General features: G+C 38.3%; 1 protein-coding gene across 2 annotated transcripts in view; it reads right to left on the reverse strand.

Moving 5' to 3' along the window:
- The window catches only part of MAPRE2 (microtubule associated protein RP/EB family member 2), a 136,155-nt gene that overhangs the window by 106,982 nt on the left and 16,973 nt on the right, over nucleotides 1-12,200 (reverse strand). For both annotated transcript variants that reach the window (XM_023531682.1, XM_023531670.1), the window contains exon 2: nucleotides 9,989-10,050. The gene's annotated coding sequence lies outside the window, so the exon portion shown is untranslated. The remainder of the gene's footprint in view (nucleotides 1-9,988; nucleotides 10,051-12,200) is intronic.

Consider the following 12,200-nt stretch of genomic DNA (forward strand, 5'->3'; position numbering starts at 1 on the left):
GCATAGCAGATATTATATAGCCTGGTCATTGCCTTGAGAAATCATAACAGAATAACACATCAGCCTTTTGAAACATCATGGTGCAGTAAAGGCTTAATATCATACTCCAAAGCAGGAGTATGAAATATTGGCAAATACAAAAACCTGATGGCCTAGAATTTAGTCCACTAGGGAGGCACTGAGGCATATCTTGACCTTTACTGTTCATATTTCCTAATGTAGTTTGATATTAACCTGATAATCTGATTCATTTGAATTGCTTTCTTGAAGACTGAAACATGACTAACTTTAGAACAGAGACAAACACGTCAGTGCACACATTTTAAGCAGAATGATATTTGAGGTAAGGGATGCTGAAGATCTGTGTCACCCACAGTACAAGTTGCTAGGCAACCTGAAGCCAAGCCAGTTTTATAGACTTCTACAGAACTCAGAAAACATACATTAAGTGTCTAATGTCTGGGGGAGGGGGAGAATTAAAATAAAATGTATCATCAAATATTGCTCTTGAGAATATTATGTTTTGGGAGTTAAAAATTATATTTGTGGAAAAAATTGAAATCCAAGGTAATATCCAATTGGAAATTCCATAGTATAACGACTGTATCCACAGGCATTGTGGGAACACCCAGGTGTAAGACTGCCAGCCAGTTTAATCAGGGTACTGTTTACCCAGTTACAACCGACCAGTTTAAAGCCTACCAAAGTGAGCTTGGAAAAAGACTCCATGCATCAAACAGTGGAGGTTGGAATCATAATATGCCAACTCTATAGACTATTCTACAGATTAACACTATAATCATGAATATGTATGGCAGCAGGGGAAACTGCTGGGCAAAGTTAAAAAGCAGTATATTAAAGTATGCACAGGGTATGGTTACAACAATGTAAAATTATGTGGAGGACTAGAAAAAAAATACAAATGATTGGTTAGGGTGGGGTTATAGGTGATTTGTTTTTATGATTTCCACGATTATTTTCAATAGTGGAAATTTTGGAACTACTGGAGAAATAGAAGAAAATATACATGTAAGAGATTCTTGAGAAGGAAGGCAGGCAGCAGCTGAACTCCACATGATGTTTGCTTAAGTGATTGTTGGTAATCTTACATAAATCATAAGTATACATAAGTACCAAGTGGCTTGAGAATTTTACCTAGATGGTAATTGAGAGGCTGAAATATGTCTTTGTTTCTTGAGTAGTTTTAGACCAGATGAGCAACTATATATCTTATAGGACACTAATAGTTGTGTTTCCATGAAGGGGTAACGTATAATCAACGTAACTGAAGTGGGGAGGGCAGGAGGGAGAGGAGAGGGGGAACCCAGGTACAATATCTGAGATAATCAGGATTAAACACACACACAACGCACATGCATGCGCACGCACACAGAATTAAAGTCATTTGCCTCCCATTGCCCCAACTCTACCTCCAGTCTTACCCTCAAGGTTTTCTGCTTCGTGGGCAGTTCCAAACATGTGTATCCAGCTGTGAGTCCTGCTTGGGTTCTAATCTTGCCACTATCACTTACTAGCTATGTGCCTTCAACAAGTTAGTAATCTCTCTAAAACTCAATTTCCTCATTTGTAAAAAGCATAAACAGGTTCCACATAGGAAATATAAAGACTGAGACAAGGGATACGAAGTTGCTAGCAGAGTCCTTGTACGAAGTTTCTTCTCTCCCCCACATTTTTTCCCTTTGTACACAGATTCTTGTGTTCAGGTACTGGAGAGATGGTTTAGGAAGAGATGAAGGTGAATCCAGCTTGGCTGCAGGTTGTTTTCAGATCTTGCTCCCTCCCCCATGCTTAACCTTACACAGACCAGAAACCCTAGGCTATGATCAACTTGATGGCAGGATGAGGCCAGGCCAGACCTGTTTGGACATCAAAGACCAGATTGAGTTTCCCAGAGTGGCTCTATTTGTAAGCTGTTATTTAAAACTTCAGTTCTGTCTAATCTGGCTTCTAGAGCTGGCTGTCCAACACAATAGCTACTGGTCACATGTGGCTACACTGAATTAAAATTAAATTTAAAATGCATATAAATATTCCTCAATCACATAGCTACATTTCAAATACTCAATGGGCACGTGTGGCTAGTGGCTACTAAAGTAGGTGGCACAGGTAGAGAGCATGTTGCAAAACATTTAGGGGTCAGCTCTAAAGTTCTGGGGCTATCAGTGGGATAAGAAATGTCATAGGGTTAGTGCTCATCATCTTTATTAATTCTTTTATTTTTAATGATGTTCAGATGGGAAAAAATAAGCTCAGATAGTGCAGGGTGTAGAACAAACACATTTCTTGATTAGGGAGCCTCGATATATACACGCATTCCAGGAACCAGCCTAGGAGACATCAATAGCATTCTTTCCGCATACCATGGCCCACTTGCAAAGAAAACTTTGATAAGATATGTCAGCCTCAGAGTAATTCAAGTGAAATTTTTGCTGGCAAAAATGAAAATACTAAACCAGATCCTGGTATCTACGCAAGAGGCAGAAATCTCCTATGGGGACATACAATGTAGTAAAGCTTTGCTAAGCAATTGGCAGTTTTATTTCAGGATGCCCTGAAGCAGTTGCCTCAAATAGATGCCACAAGTACCCAGGCAATCCAGGTTTGTGAATGGGGGACGTGACACCGAACAACTCAATATGCCATTTAGTTTCACTGTGAATCAATTGAATTAACTAATTAAGGCTGGTCCCCAATAATCTGTTCTGTCAACAGGGGGCCTTCCTGAGTTAGTTATAATCCCTGTACAAACCTCAAACTAATTATAAACCAGTCGGCAGCTCTTAACTCAGTCATGTAGCTCCTACAACATTTTAAAAATAATAAATCATTCTTTTTAGCCCACTTTAAAATAAAGGTATTGTCCTCGTAATTAATTTTCATGTTTCCCCCAAGAGGAACTCTCGTAAAGATGTAAAGTTTTCATCTGCCCAGGCACTTGTGTTTCTGCAGTGCTCTGCTTGGAAAAAAAGGCATTGTACCTAGAAGACCAGCATAGCTATAAACTCATGGCTTCCGAACCCAAGTGGGTGTCAATGCCCCCAGAGCATCTTTCTGTGTCCCTAGTCAGCACGCTGCCATTATTTATAAAGCAGACATTTTAATACTTTCTCCATTTCTTTATATCTGACCCTTCTACCTTCAGCTCCCATTTAGCAAAAAGCCTTGCCTCTTACTTCACAGAGGGAGGTTATTGAAGCCATTAAACAAGAATTTAAGTTTCCTGCCCCTAATCTTCACATTTACCTGAAAGGTAGCGAGCCATCCTATTCTGCTTCTTGATTGTTGCAACGAAGAGGTATATCCTGGCCAGTTGCCTCTTGCCTTCTCAAAGATCTGCCCCATAACTTTCAACCAGAACTTTATACATCCCTTTTGCTGGCTCCTTCCCAGTACCATTTGAACAGATCAAGTCTCTTCCACTTTAAATCAGTTCTTCTCCTCAGGTCCCTCTTTTTCTTATCTTTATACCCAAACATATTAAGGTTTATCTATACCTACCTTTTCCACTTCTCCCTCACTCAACTTCTTGCATGATGGGTTCCACCTTGACCATGCCATTGAAATTATCCTCATCAAGATTCTGAACTACTTCCCTTAGTAAAATACACATTACGTAAAATTTATCATTTTAACCACTGAGGTGTACATTCACATTTCAAATTGTGCAACTATCATCAGCATCCATCTCCAGAACTCTTCATCTTATATAACACAATAACTTTCCATATCTCCTTCTTTCCAGCTTTAACAACCACCATTCTACTTTGTCTCTATGAATTTTCAGTGCTCTACGTACCTCAGTGGAATCATACAGTATTTGTCAGTTTGTGACTGACATTTCACTTAATTTAATGCCCTCATGGTTCATCCACATTGTAGCATGTAACAGAATTCCCTTTCTTTTTAAAGCTGATAATATTCTATTGTGTGCATACACCATATTTTGTTTATTCATCTGGACATGTGGGTTGCTTTCTCCTTTTGGCTATTATGAATGCTACTGCTATGAACATGGGTGTACTCTCTCTTTCTCTTAATCTATCTCTTAAATATTGGTGAGCTTCAAGGTTCTGCTCTGGACTCTCTCATTCTTCTTGGGCCATTTTACCTATACAAGCAGTACACTTACTGCTTACATGCTAGTGACTCCCAAAACTATACTTGTGGTTCATTTTTTTTCTTTTGGGGTTCAGATCCCAAGTCCCTCTATACATCCTCTAGGACATCACAGGCACCCTCACTCAACGAGTACAACATTGAGCTTCTGATTGCCACCCTCCCACTTGCAATGTTCCCTCACTGTGTGTTTCCTACCTCAGTAAATGCCACCAAACTCCCGACTTCCCTCTACCAAGAACCTGTGCATCATCCTCTGCCAATCACAGCACTGGCAGAGCTCCCAGGAAGCCCACGGGACTCCGCGGTCACGAGGTGACTAGTTCTCACTTTGGCGTCCCTGACGGGCATCCTTAAGGATCAATGTGTGCTCCCGTTAAAGACCCCTGTCCATTACTCCCCTCTACATAAAATAGCAACACTTTGCCCTGCACTCCCTATAGCCCTTACCTTACCGTATTTTTCTTCTCAGCCCTGACATAATACTCACCATAGAGCAAACACTCAGTGCACGTGTCAAGGAAATGAATTAATCCTTGACTTCTTCCTTACCCAAGCCTGTCTATTTTGTCTTCTAGTCTCCTCAAATCCTCCTACTTATCTCTATGCCAGCTGTTACCACCTTAGCCAGATTCTCACCATCTTTCGTTTTGTCTCTCTACTTATCCCCTTTGATCATTTTCCAAGAAGCTGCCAGAGTGACCATTCCAAGATAGTATAAAGCATGTAGTTTTACTTCTCTGCTTAAAACACTTTAACGACCACTTTCAGGTACAACCCAAAGTTCTTCATTGGCTTCATAAGGCCCTTCCAGACCTGTCTGTCCATCCAGCCCTGTCTTTCACTGCTCCCTTGATGCCGAAGCTCACTACTGAATTTCTTTCAGTTTCACTAGGATGCCATATACTTCTCCTATTTTTCTCCTCTCCAGGTCCTTGAAGACAATACTTTTTCTGCCCAAATAATCCCTCCTTCTCTATAGCCCTACCCCCAAACCAAATACCTGCCAGCTTCTCCTTTTCCTTCAGGTCTCTGATTAGATATCACCAGCTCTTGGGAGCCTCGTCTGTCCTCTCTGCACTACTTCTGCCTTCACTGTCACTGCCAGGGGCCTCACAGCGTGCTGTACTCCTACCATGGTGCTTAGCGCCCTGTAGCAGAACTGCCTGTTTCATTAACGTCCCTGCAGTGGCTCTTAGATCTATCAGGGCTGAGATCTTGAATTTGCTGCCCAAAATGTACCCTCTGCACCTTACACAGTGATGGGGCCATGGTAGAGGCTTAATATTTAATACATAATTCTTCAAAAAGAAGTTTGTACTGGGATGTTTCAAACACCTAGTAAAGTATAAAAAATAGGATAGGAGTATAAGGTATATTCATACTCACCAGCTATATTCAGTAATTACAACATTTTACCATAGTTTCTTTATCTAGCCACATTTTTTTAATCATCTTTCTATATTTGACAAATCACTTTAAAGTAAATCACAGATAAAATAAATTCTTAAGTCCCACCAACATGTCCACAGACCATGTAAAACAAGCTGTGCTGAAGAAAATAAGAACCAGGAATAAAAACCTCTAAACCTCTACTTCAGCATAGTTAAGCGAAATTCAGAAATGAGAACATTAAGCTCTGCACCAGATACTTTTATAAATGTACTCTCACTCCTTCCCTTAACTCTCATGAGTCTTATAAGGTAACCTCATTAACAAACAAAGGGAAACCTATGAAGAACCTGTAGCTCTAGGAGGGAAGGAGAAAGAAAATAAACATTTGCTGAGCACCCGTGATGTACCCAACACTTATGTTACCTCAAATGATTCTCACAACAAAAACTCGAGATGGAAAAACTCAGTCAGGTCAACTTATTTGCCAGGATCCTAAAAGAAGTAAGTGGCAGATGTAGGAATTTATTCCAAGTTTTCCTTTCCTTCCACTCATCTATTCATTACTAAAAAAATTTAAAAGTTTTTTTTACAGTAATATAAACATATTACTGTTTATATGTGCACAAGGAATGCTTAGGCTAATTCTCTTTTTAGTTCTTTTTACCCCTACAATATAGCTCAGGTTGGGAAAAATTAGGGAAGTATAGAACAACGAGCATGTGACAATCAGAAGCCACGGTTCTGGTGTCATGGCTTTGTCACCAAATTGATGACAGGCTAGTTGTCAACTCTCTTCACACAAGAATGTTCATCTGTAAAATGAGTGAGTCGGATTAGACTATTACTGAGTTTCCTTCCAGCCGTTTAAAAAAACAAAACAAATAAAACCCTATAGTTCTTAGTGATTTGTTTCAATCATTAGCTAGTGAGGGTCGGGATAGGGGTCTTGCTGATCCCGGCCCTCTGTTCTGTATATTCTCAGTAAATGTCTTTACTGGGGAAACTACCTGTAAATGTAGGCCAATTTTAATTGGAATGTTGGTCAATACAACCAGAATAACCTTCAAAGTTCCAGAAGCAGATTGCCCACAGATTTTAACAGTAACTGATGATGAAGACTATCAAAAGAGGAGCCATGGAAAAGCTCTTCAAAGGAAACCCCCATTTCATCCCTACCCCCATGTATCCTGTGCTGGAGAAGCTATCCTACTTATCACACTTATAATAATTTTTAAAGGTTCTCTACTCCACTAGATAGTAAGCTCTAAGAGCTCTGTCTTGTTCACCTTCATAGCCCTAGTTTTTAGTATAGAACTTGGCACATATTTGGCAATTAATGAATGTTTATGGAATGAAAGGCAAATTTCATCACCTCTGAGCATCCTAATTCAACTTACCTTCAAGGCTTGGCTTCCCCACCCCTCTCAAACTCTCATAATATTTTATCTGTATTTCTCCTATAGCACACCTCTTTTTCTATATCTAATCATTTCTATTTCTAATCATTTCTATGATTACAGTTATTTATATATGTATCTTTACTCCCTGATAAGGTCAAACTAAGACAGAGCTCTCTCTGGCTTACCACTGAAACCCTGCAATACCTACTTCATAGTAGTCTCTCAATACATATTTGTGGAATAAGCACATTATTCATCTTTATATACCAAAGCAACTAGTACAGTTCTTTACATAGATTTGGTAAATATTATTGAAATGTTATTTCTGATAAAGTTGTGCTGTGAATGTCTGTAAAGCACTCCAAGCCTCTTGGGAAAAAATGGTAAACTGAATTAAAAGTCATAAAAATGGTCATATTCTTGAATAATCTCATTTCTGGAATTTTGTCCTAAGGAAATAGATGGACAACAAAACCAAAAATACGAGTTAAACTGAACCAAACCAAACCAACCAAATCAACCACAATATCTGCAAAAAAAATTAGTATGGCATTTTTAAAGTGCTATAAAACTGGAAAGTGTTATGGCACATTGATATAACATAATGCTATTCCATTTGAGTGATAGTTCTGGGGACACGCGAAGGATGCCTGTGACTATTGCTAAGTAAAATACGGGGTTCACACGCACTATGATATCCACTATCGAAAAATAGAAATACTCATGGGAAAAGCAAATATACAAAAATGGAAAAATAGTTATTTGGGATGGTGTTACGAAAGATTTTCTTCTTTCCAAAGTTTCCTTTCAATTTATTGTTTTTATAATAAAAAATATGGTCAACATTAACCTTTCTTTAATGTGGCTCTATTTCCTGTGACAGTTATTTAGCAAGGACCAAAACATAAAATTAAGTTGTCTACTAAAAAGCTATTGCTCCAGTGCTTAATTCTAGGACTCAGGTGATGCCTGAGTAGGAATGCTAGTCTATGTCATGACGTATAAAGCACAGGCATATTGTACCTGGTGCAGAAACAGATTTGAGTGAGAAGCAAGCAGCTAGACTCAGCAAAGGAATCGCAGGAAACCATATGACTAATGATCAGATTATTCCCTCAAAGAAATTATTAATACTAGTTCCTGAGAGAGTTAAATAAGGAAGCTGCAACTGGAAGGGATATGAAGAGAAGAGGAATTAGGATGGCTGTCTTGGTTCTCCATCATCTCATATCCCCCTTACCATCTGTTGTCTCTCAAGGGTCTGCAAACCATGGCTTGTTTTTGCTAATAAAGTTTTACTGGAACACAGCCAAGCTCATTCATTTTTGTATTGTCTATGGCTGTTTTCCCATGACAATGAGTTGAATAGTTGTCACAGAGACTATATGGTCCACAAAGTAGAAAATATTTACTATGTGGCTCTTTACAGAAAAAGAAGCATTTGTCCTGTAGCTCCAGATATATAAGGAAGTTTATAAACTGATACCCAATTTAGATATTGGGCCACCCTTTTCTATTACTCTTTCTTCAAACACGCCAACCTGGAAGATAGGGCGATTGTATAGCTTATAATCTAAACTAAGACACTTTTGAAGGTAAAGGGGGTGCTAAATAGACTATATTCTATGACAACAGAAGTAAACCACGACTGTCCCAGACACTAGACGTATGGGCCCCATACTAAAAGGGCTGGCAGCACAAGAACAGGTTGCAAAGGGCTCTCAACATCTATTCAGGAACTACTTTTACATGTACAAAGAAAATTGAGGTGACTCCTCTTTTTGGTGCTTTCTATTTCAATTGCCCTCAGACACCTTTCTACACCCTCTGTCTCAACTCTGCCCTAGAGGCAGCTCCGGTCCTTGGAGTCCAGCTGTTTGGACACAACTCAGGGTGCAGTATCTCCACTTTCATTAGAACAAAAGGGGAAAAGTTTACTCATCCTATTTAAATAAACCTTAACTATTTCAATACAATACAAATACTTTTGTACCTGCAAATTTCACTTGGTTTAATATCAAGGCAACTCCTTAAAATTCTATCCTTTTAGAAGAATTTTAGGTTTCTCTTCTAAAATAAATTATTTAAAAATGATCGGCCATAGCATTTATCACAAAAAAACCCCAAGACAAATATGGTATATTATCCATTGATTTGAGTTTTTAATACTCACCAATACAGATTGGAGAATTATATAAGAATAAAGTTCTAATTTTATCATTCCAGAATGAACAACAAGAGAAAACAATACAAACACCGCCCCCCCCACCCCCACCCCCGCCACCGGACACACACCTTTTATTTCCCCCTAGTAAGAATTTTTGATGCTATGGAGAAAAAAAGAAGTAAAACAAAAGATGTTTAGAGCACCTTTGATGAAATCTAAAATGTTCCACTTTGTGAGGCTCATCTCACTGTGAACAGTAACTCATAGCTTTGAAACCTCTGGATGGCTTTCCAAATATTGCCATCTGGTGGAACTTTAGTTAATTGTTCCTTTGTTCTACGGAGCTCCTTGGAAGCGAACCTTGGAGGCATTATTAGACAGACTCGGAGTACCAGTGGGAAATAACTGAAGGTCAAATGATTGTGTTTCAACACAAATCCCAAACTGCAAAACGAGGCTTTCCAGATCTTCATCTCCTTTCAAGATACCCAGATCTCTTTATAGTAAATTCAACTGAGCAGTTGCCTTGATTTTTAACAAGATCAATCACTAATTCACAATTAGAAATGTCATGAGGTCTTTGACTGTATCTAGATATTCTCTCTCTCCACTTATTATTAATAAGATCTCCAAAATTAAACTTTAATCAGCGCGACTATTTTTAGAAGAATTGCTTATAGCAGTTAATTAGCCCTAAGTATATGTAGGAAATGAAATGTGGTTTGAAAGATAATGTTTTAACAAAGTATATTTATGTAGATATTTACTTTCATTGTATAAGGAAATTTTGAAAACAAAATTTGTTAAAAAGGCATTAATAATACTCCAATTTAATTTGTAAACAATTTAATCTATAAGTCACACAACATAATTTATATTTAAATCTTACCTTGGGCATCCAGGCTCTCTCCCTGGCTGTCGAGATGAACTGTTTCTCTGAGAAATGGGATGCTGGAATAGTAAAAATGAAAAAAAGAATAAAGAGAGAGCATTTAATACGAATAATACATAGGAGCAAAGAGTTATAATTCAGTTCATTGGGTATGGCCAGCAATGGAAAAGGAAATTAAAACATGCACACAAAATCCAGTTGATTTTACCTTAAGAGAGATTAAGTTAGCCAAACAATAGAGTTCTCAATCTATATTATTAGATCAATTCTTAGTTTGTGAATATTTAGTATAATATCAGTCCTATAAAGAGATTTTTAAAAAATCTTTTTCCCTGATAGTCTGATGTGATGAGAATCATGTGTCAGCAGATAACCTCGGGAAGCAGTATCTCTAGTGAAGTATCAAATGCCATCAATTAAAATATAGACTTCCCCAAACTTAGATTAATTTGCATGTTTCACATCTAGTATCATCATAGGCTTGGTCTTGGTCTTCTAGTCAAAAGACTGGTGTTTAATTTTAACAGGATAAGCATTAGAAGCAATTCCAGGATCAAACTTCAAAATATATACGCCAACAAGTAATCATTTACTTTCTTGATGTGAATTAACTATTTCTCTTCGCAACATGCACTGGCTAAGTGACAAGAGAGTAAACTGATGGAGGACGGATCCAATTCTAGAGGCTGAGAAATGCATCCGAGCTCCAGATTTTGAGGGTTCAGTGTGAGGAGTGGGGAGGATGGTAACTGGGGCAGATGCTGCAAAAACAGACATAAGATGCACATGCGCGTGAGCCTTATTGGAATTCCCACCACCCCGAGAAACAAATTAGAAATGATCTCTTCCCAACTTCCACCTAAGCCCTCCCCCTGCACATAGCTCTTTTGTATTTTTCGGTGTATATGGCCATTTCAGGAAAGCCTGTGGTGCTTATTTAGCTTAAAATCAATTGTATAAAAATAAAATATCTGTGGCAGCTCCAACACTTTGTGATTAATCCCAGACATAGTTCTGGAGATGTCATTGGGAGAAGGATTTTAAGAAAGGGAGGAGGGGGCCTTTTATGTTTTTCCTATAGCGGAAAGAGATGGCGAAAGAAAAAGAAAAACGGTAAGCGATGAGAGAATAAAAGTAAAGGTGACAGCCGAGTGTTCAATGTGACGCTCTTCTATAAGGAAGTGCAAAAGTAATTTGTAAGATTTGGCTTGTTTTAAAAATCAGAAAATTTAACATGAATGGTTTCAAGAACTGCACTCAGGTAAGCTGACAATTTTTTCTTCAGATAGAACAGGTAGAATTTCTTTACCTGTTTTATAGCAGAATTCAATTTTATGGGTATTTCACATCGTTTCTATAATTTAATGAAAGCTGATAAAACTAAAAAATCAGGTTTAAAGAAAATCTGTTCCCACGTATATCGGTTTCTTTTCCTAAGTTTTCCAACCTTCTAGAAATAGTAACTGAATCAGAATAACATTTTCATTTGCTCTTTGCCTAGTAACATAGCTGCTGGGTATGAAAGCATTGGCCACCAAGCTGGGAAGCAAGAGCATAAGGTTCCTAGTTTATCTATAAACCAGATAATTAGCCCTTAGAAAATGTGGGAATGGCTCTACACAATTGGCCTTTTTCTGTTCTCTGACAACAAACTATTGCTAATTTTTCAGCAGCTGTAATGGGTCAGTTTGGAGAAGAATGAAATCATTTGGAGAAGAATGAAATCATTTATGCACAAGTTATTTCACATATTTTATCTAATTTAATCCTCAAAACCATCTTAGTACAAATGAAAAAAACAAGGCTTAGAGTAGTGGAGCAGTTTGCCCAATATCACGCGTCTAGATTCTAACTGAGTCTGACAGACTATCATCTTTATCTCATCCATATCATGTGACCTGGAAAGCCAGGCCTTTGCCATTGATTTGGACACCTGGACAGCTCTTGCTCTGGGACAGAGAAGGTGCTCAATAAGACAAAGTCTTGTGAGGGGCCGGTCTAGGCTCCCCTTAGTGGGGGTGGCAGGAGAGGCAACACTTTTTCTGTGGTGTTTGGCAGATGAAGAGCAGTTATTGTCTATGAGTTTCACACTATAGAAAGATTAACTCAAATGGATTGCTACATAAATGTAAAATGTAAAATTATGAAATGTTTAGTAAAAAAAGTAGAAAATCTTTGGAATCTAGGGCCTGGCAGAGACTTCTTAGCC

The sequence above is a fragment of the Pteropus vampyrus genome, unplaced genomic scaffold (genome assembly GCF_000151845.1).
Source record: "Pteropus vampyrus isolate Shadow unplaced genomic scaffold, Pvam_2.0 Scaffold3, whole genome shotgun sequence".
In the NCBI taxonomy this organism is placed as follows: domain Eukaryota; kingdom Metazoa; phylum Chordata; class Mammalia; order Chiroptera; family Pteropodidae; genus Pteropus; species Pteropus vampyrus.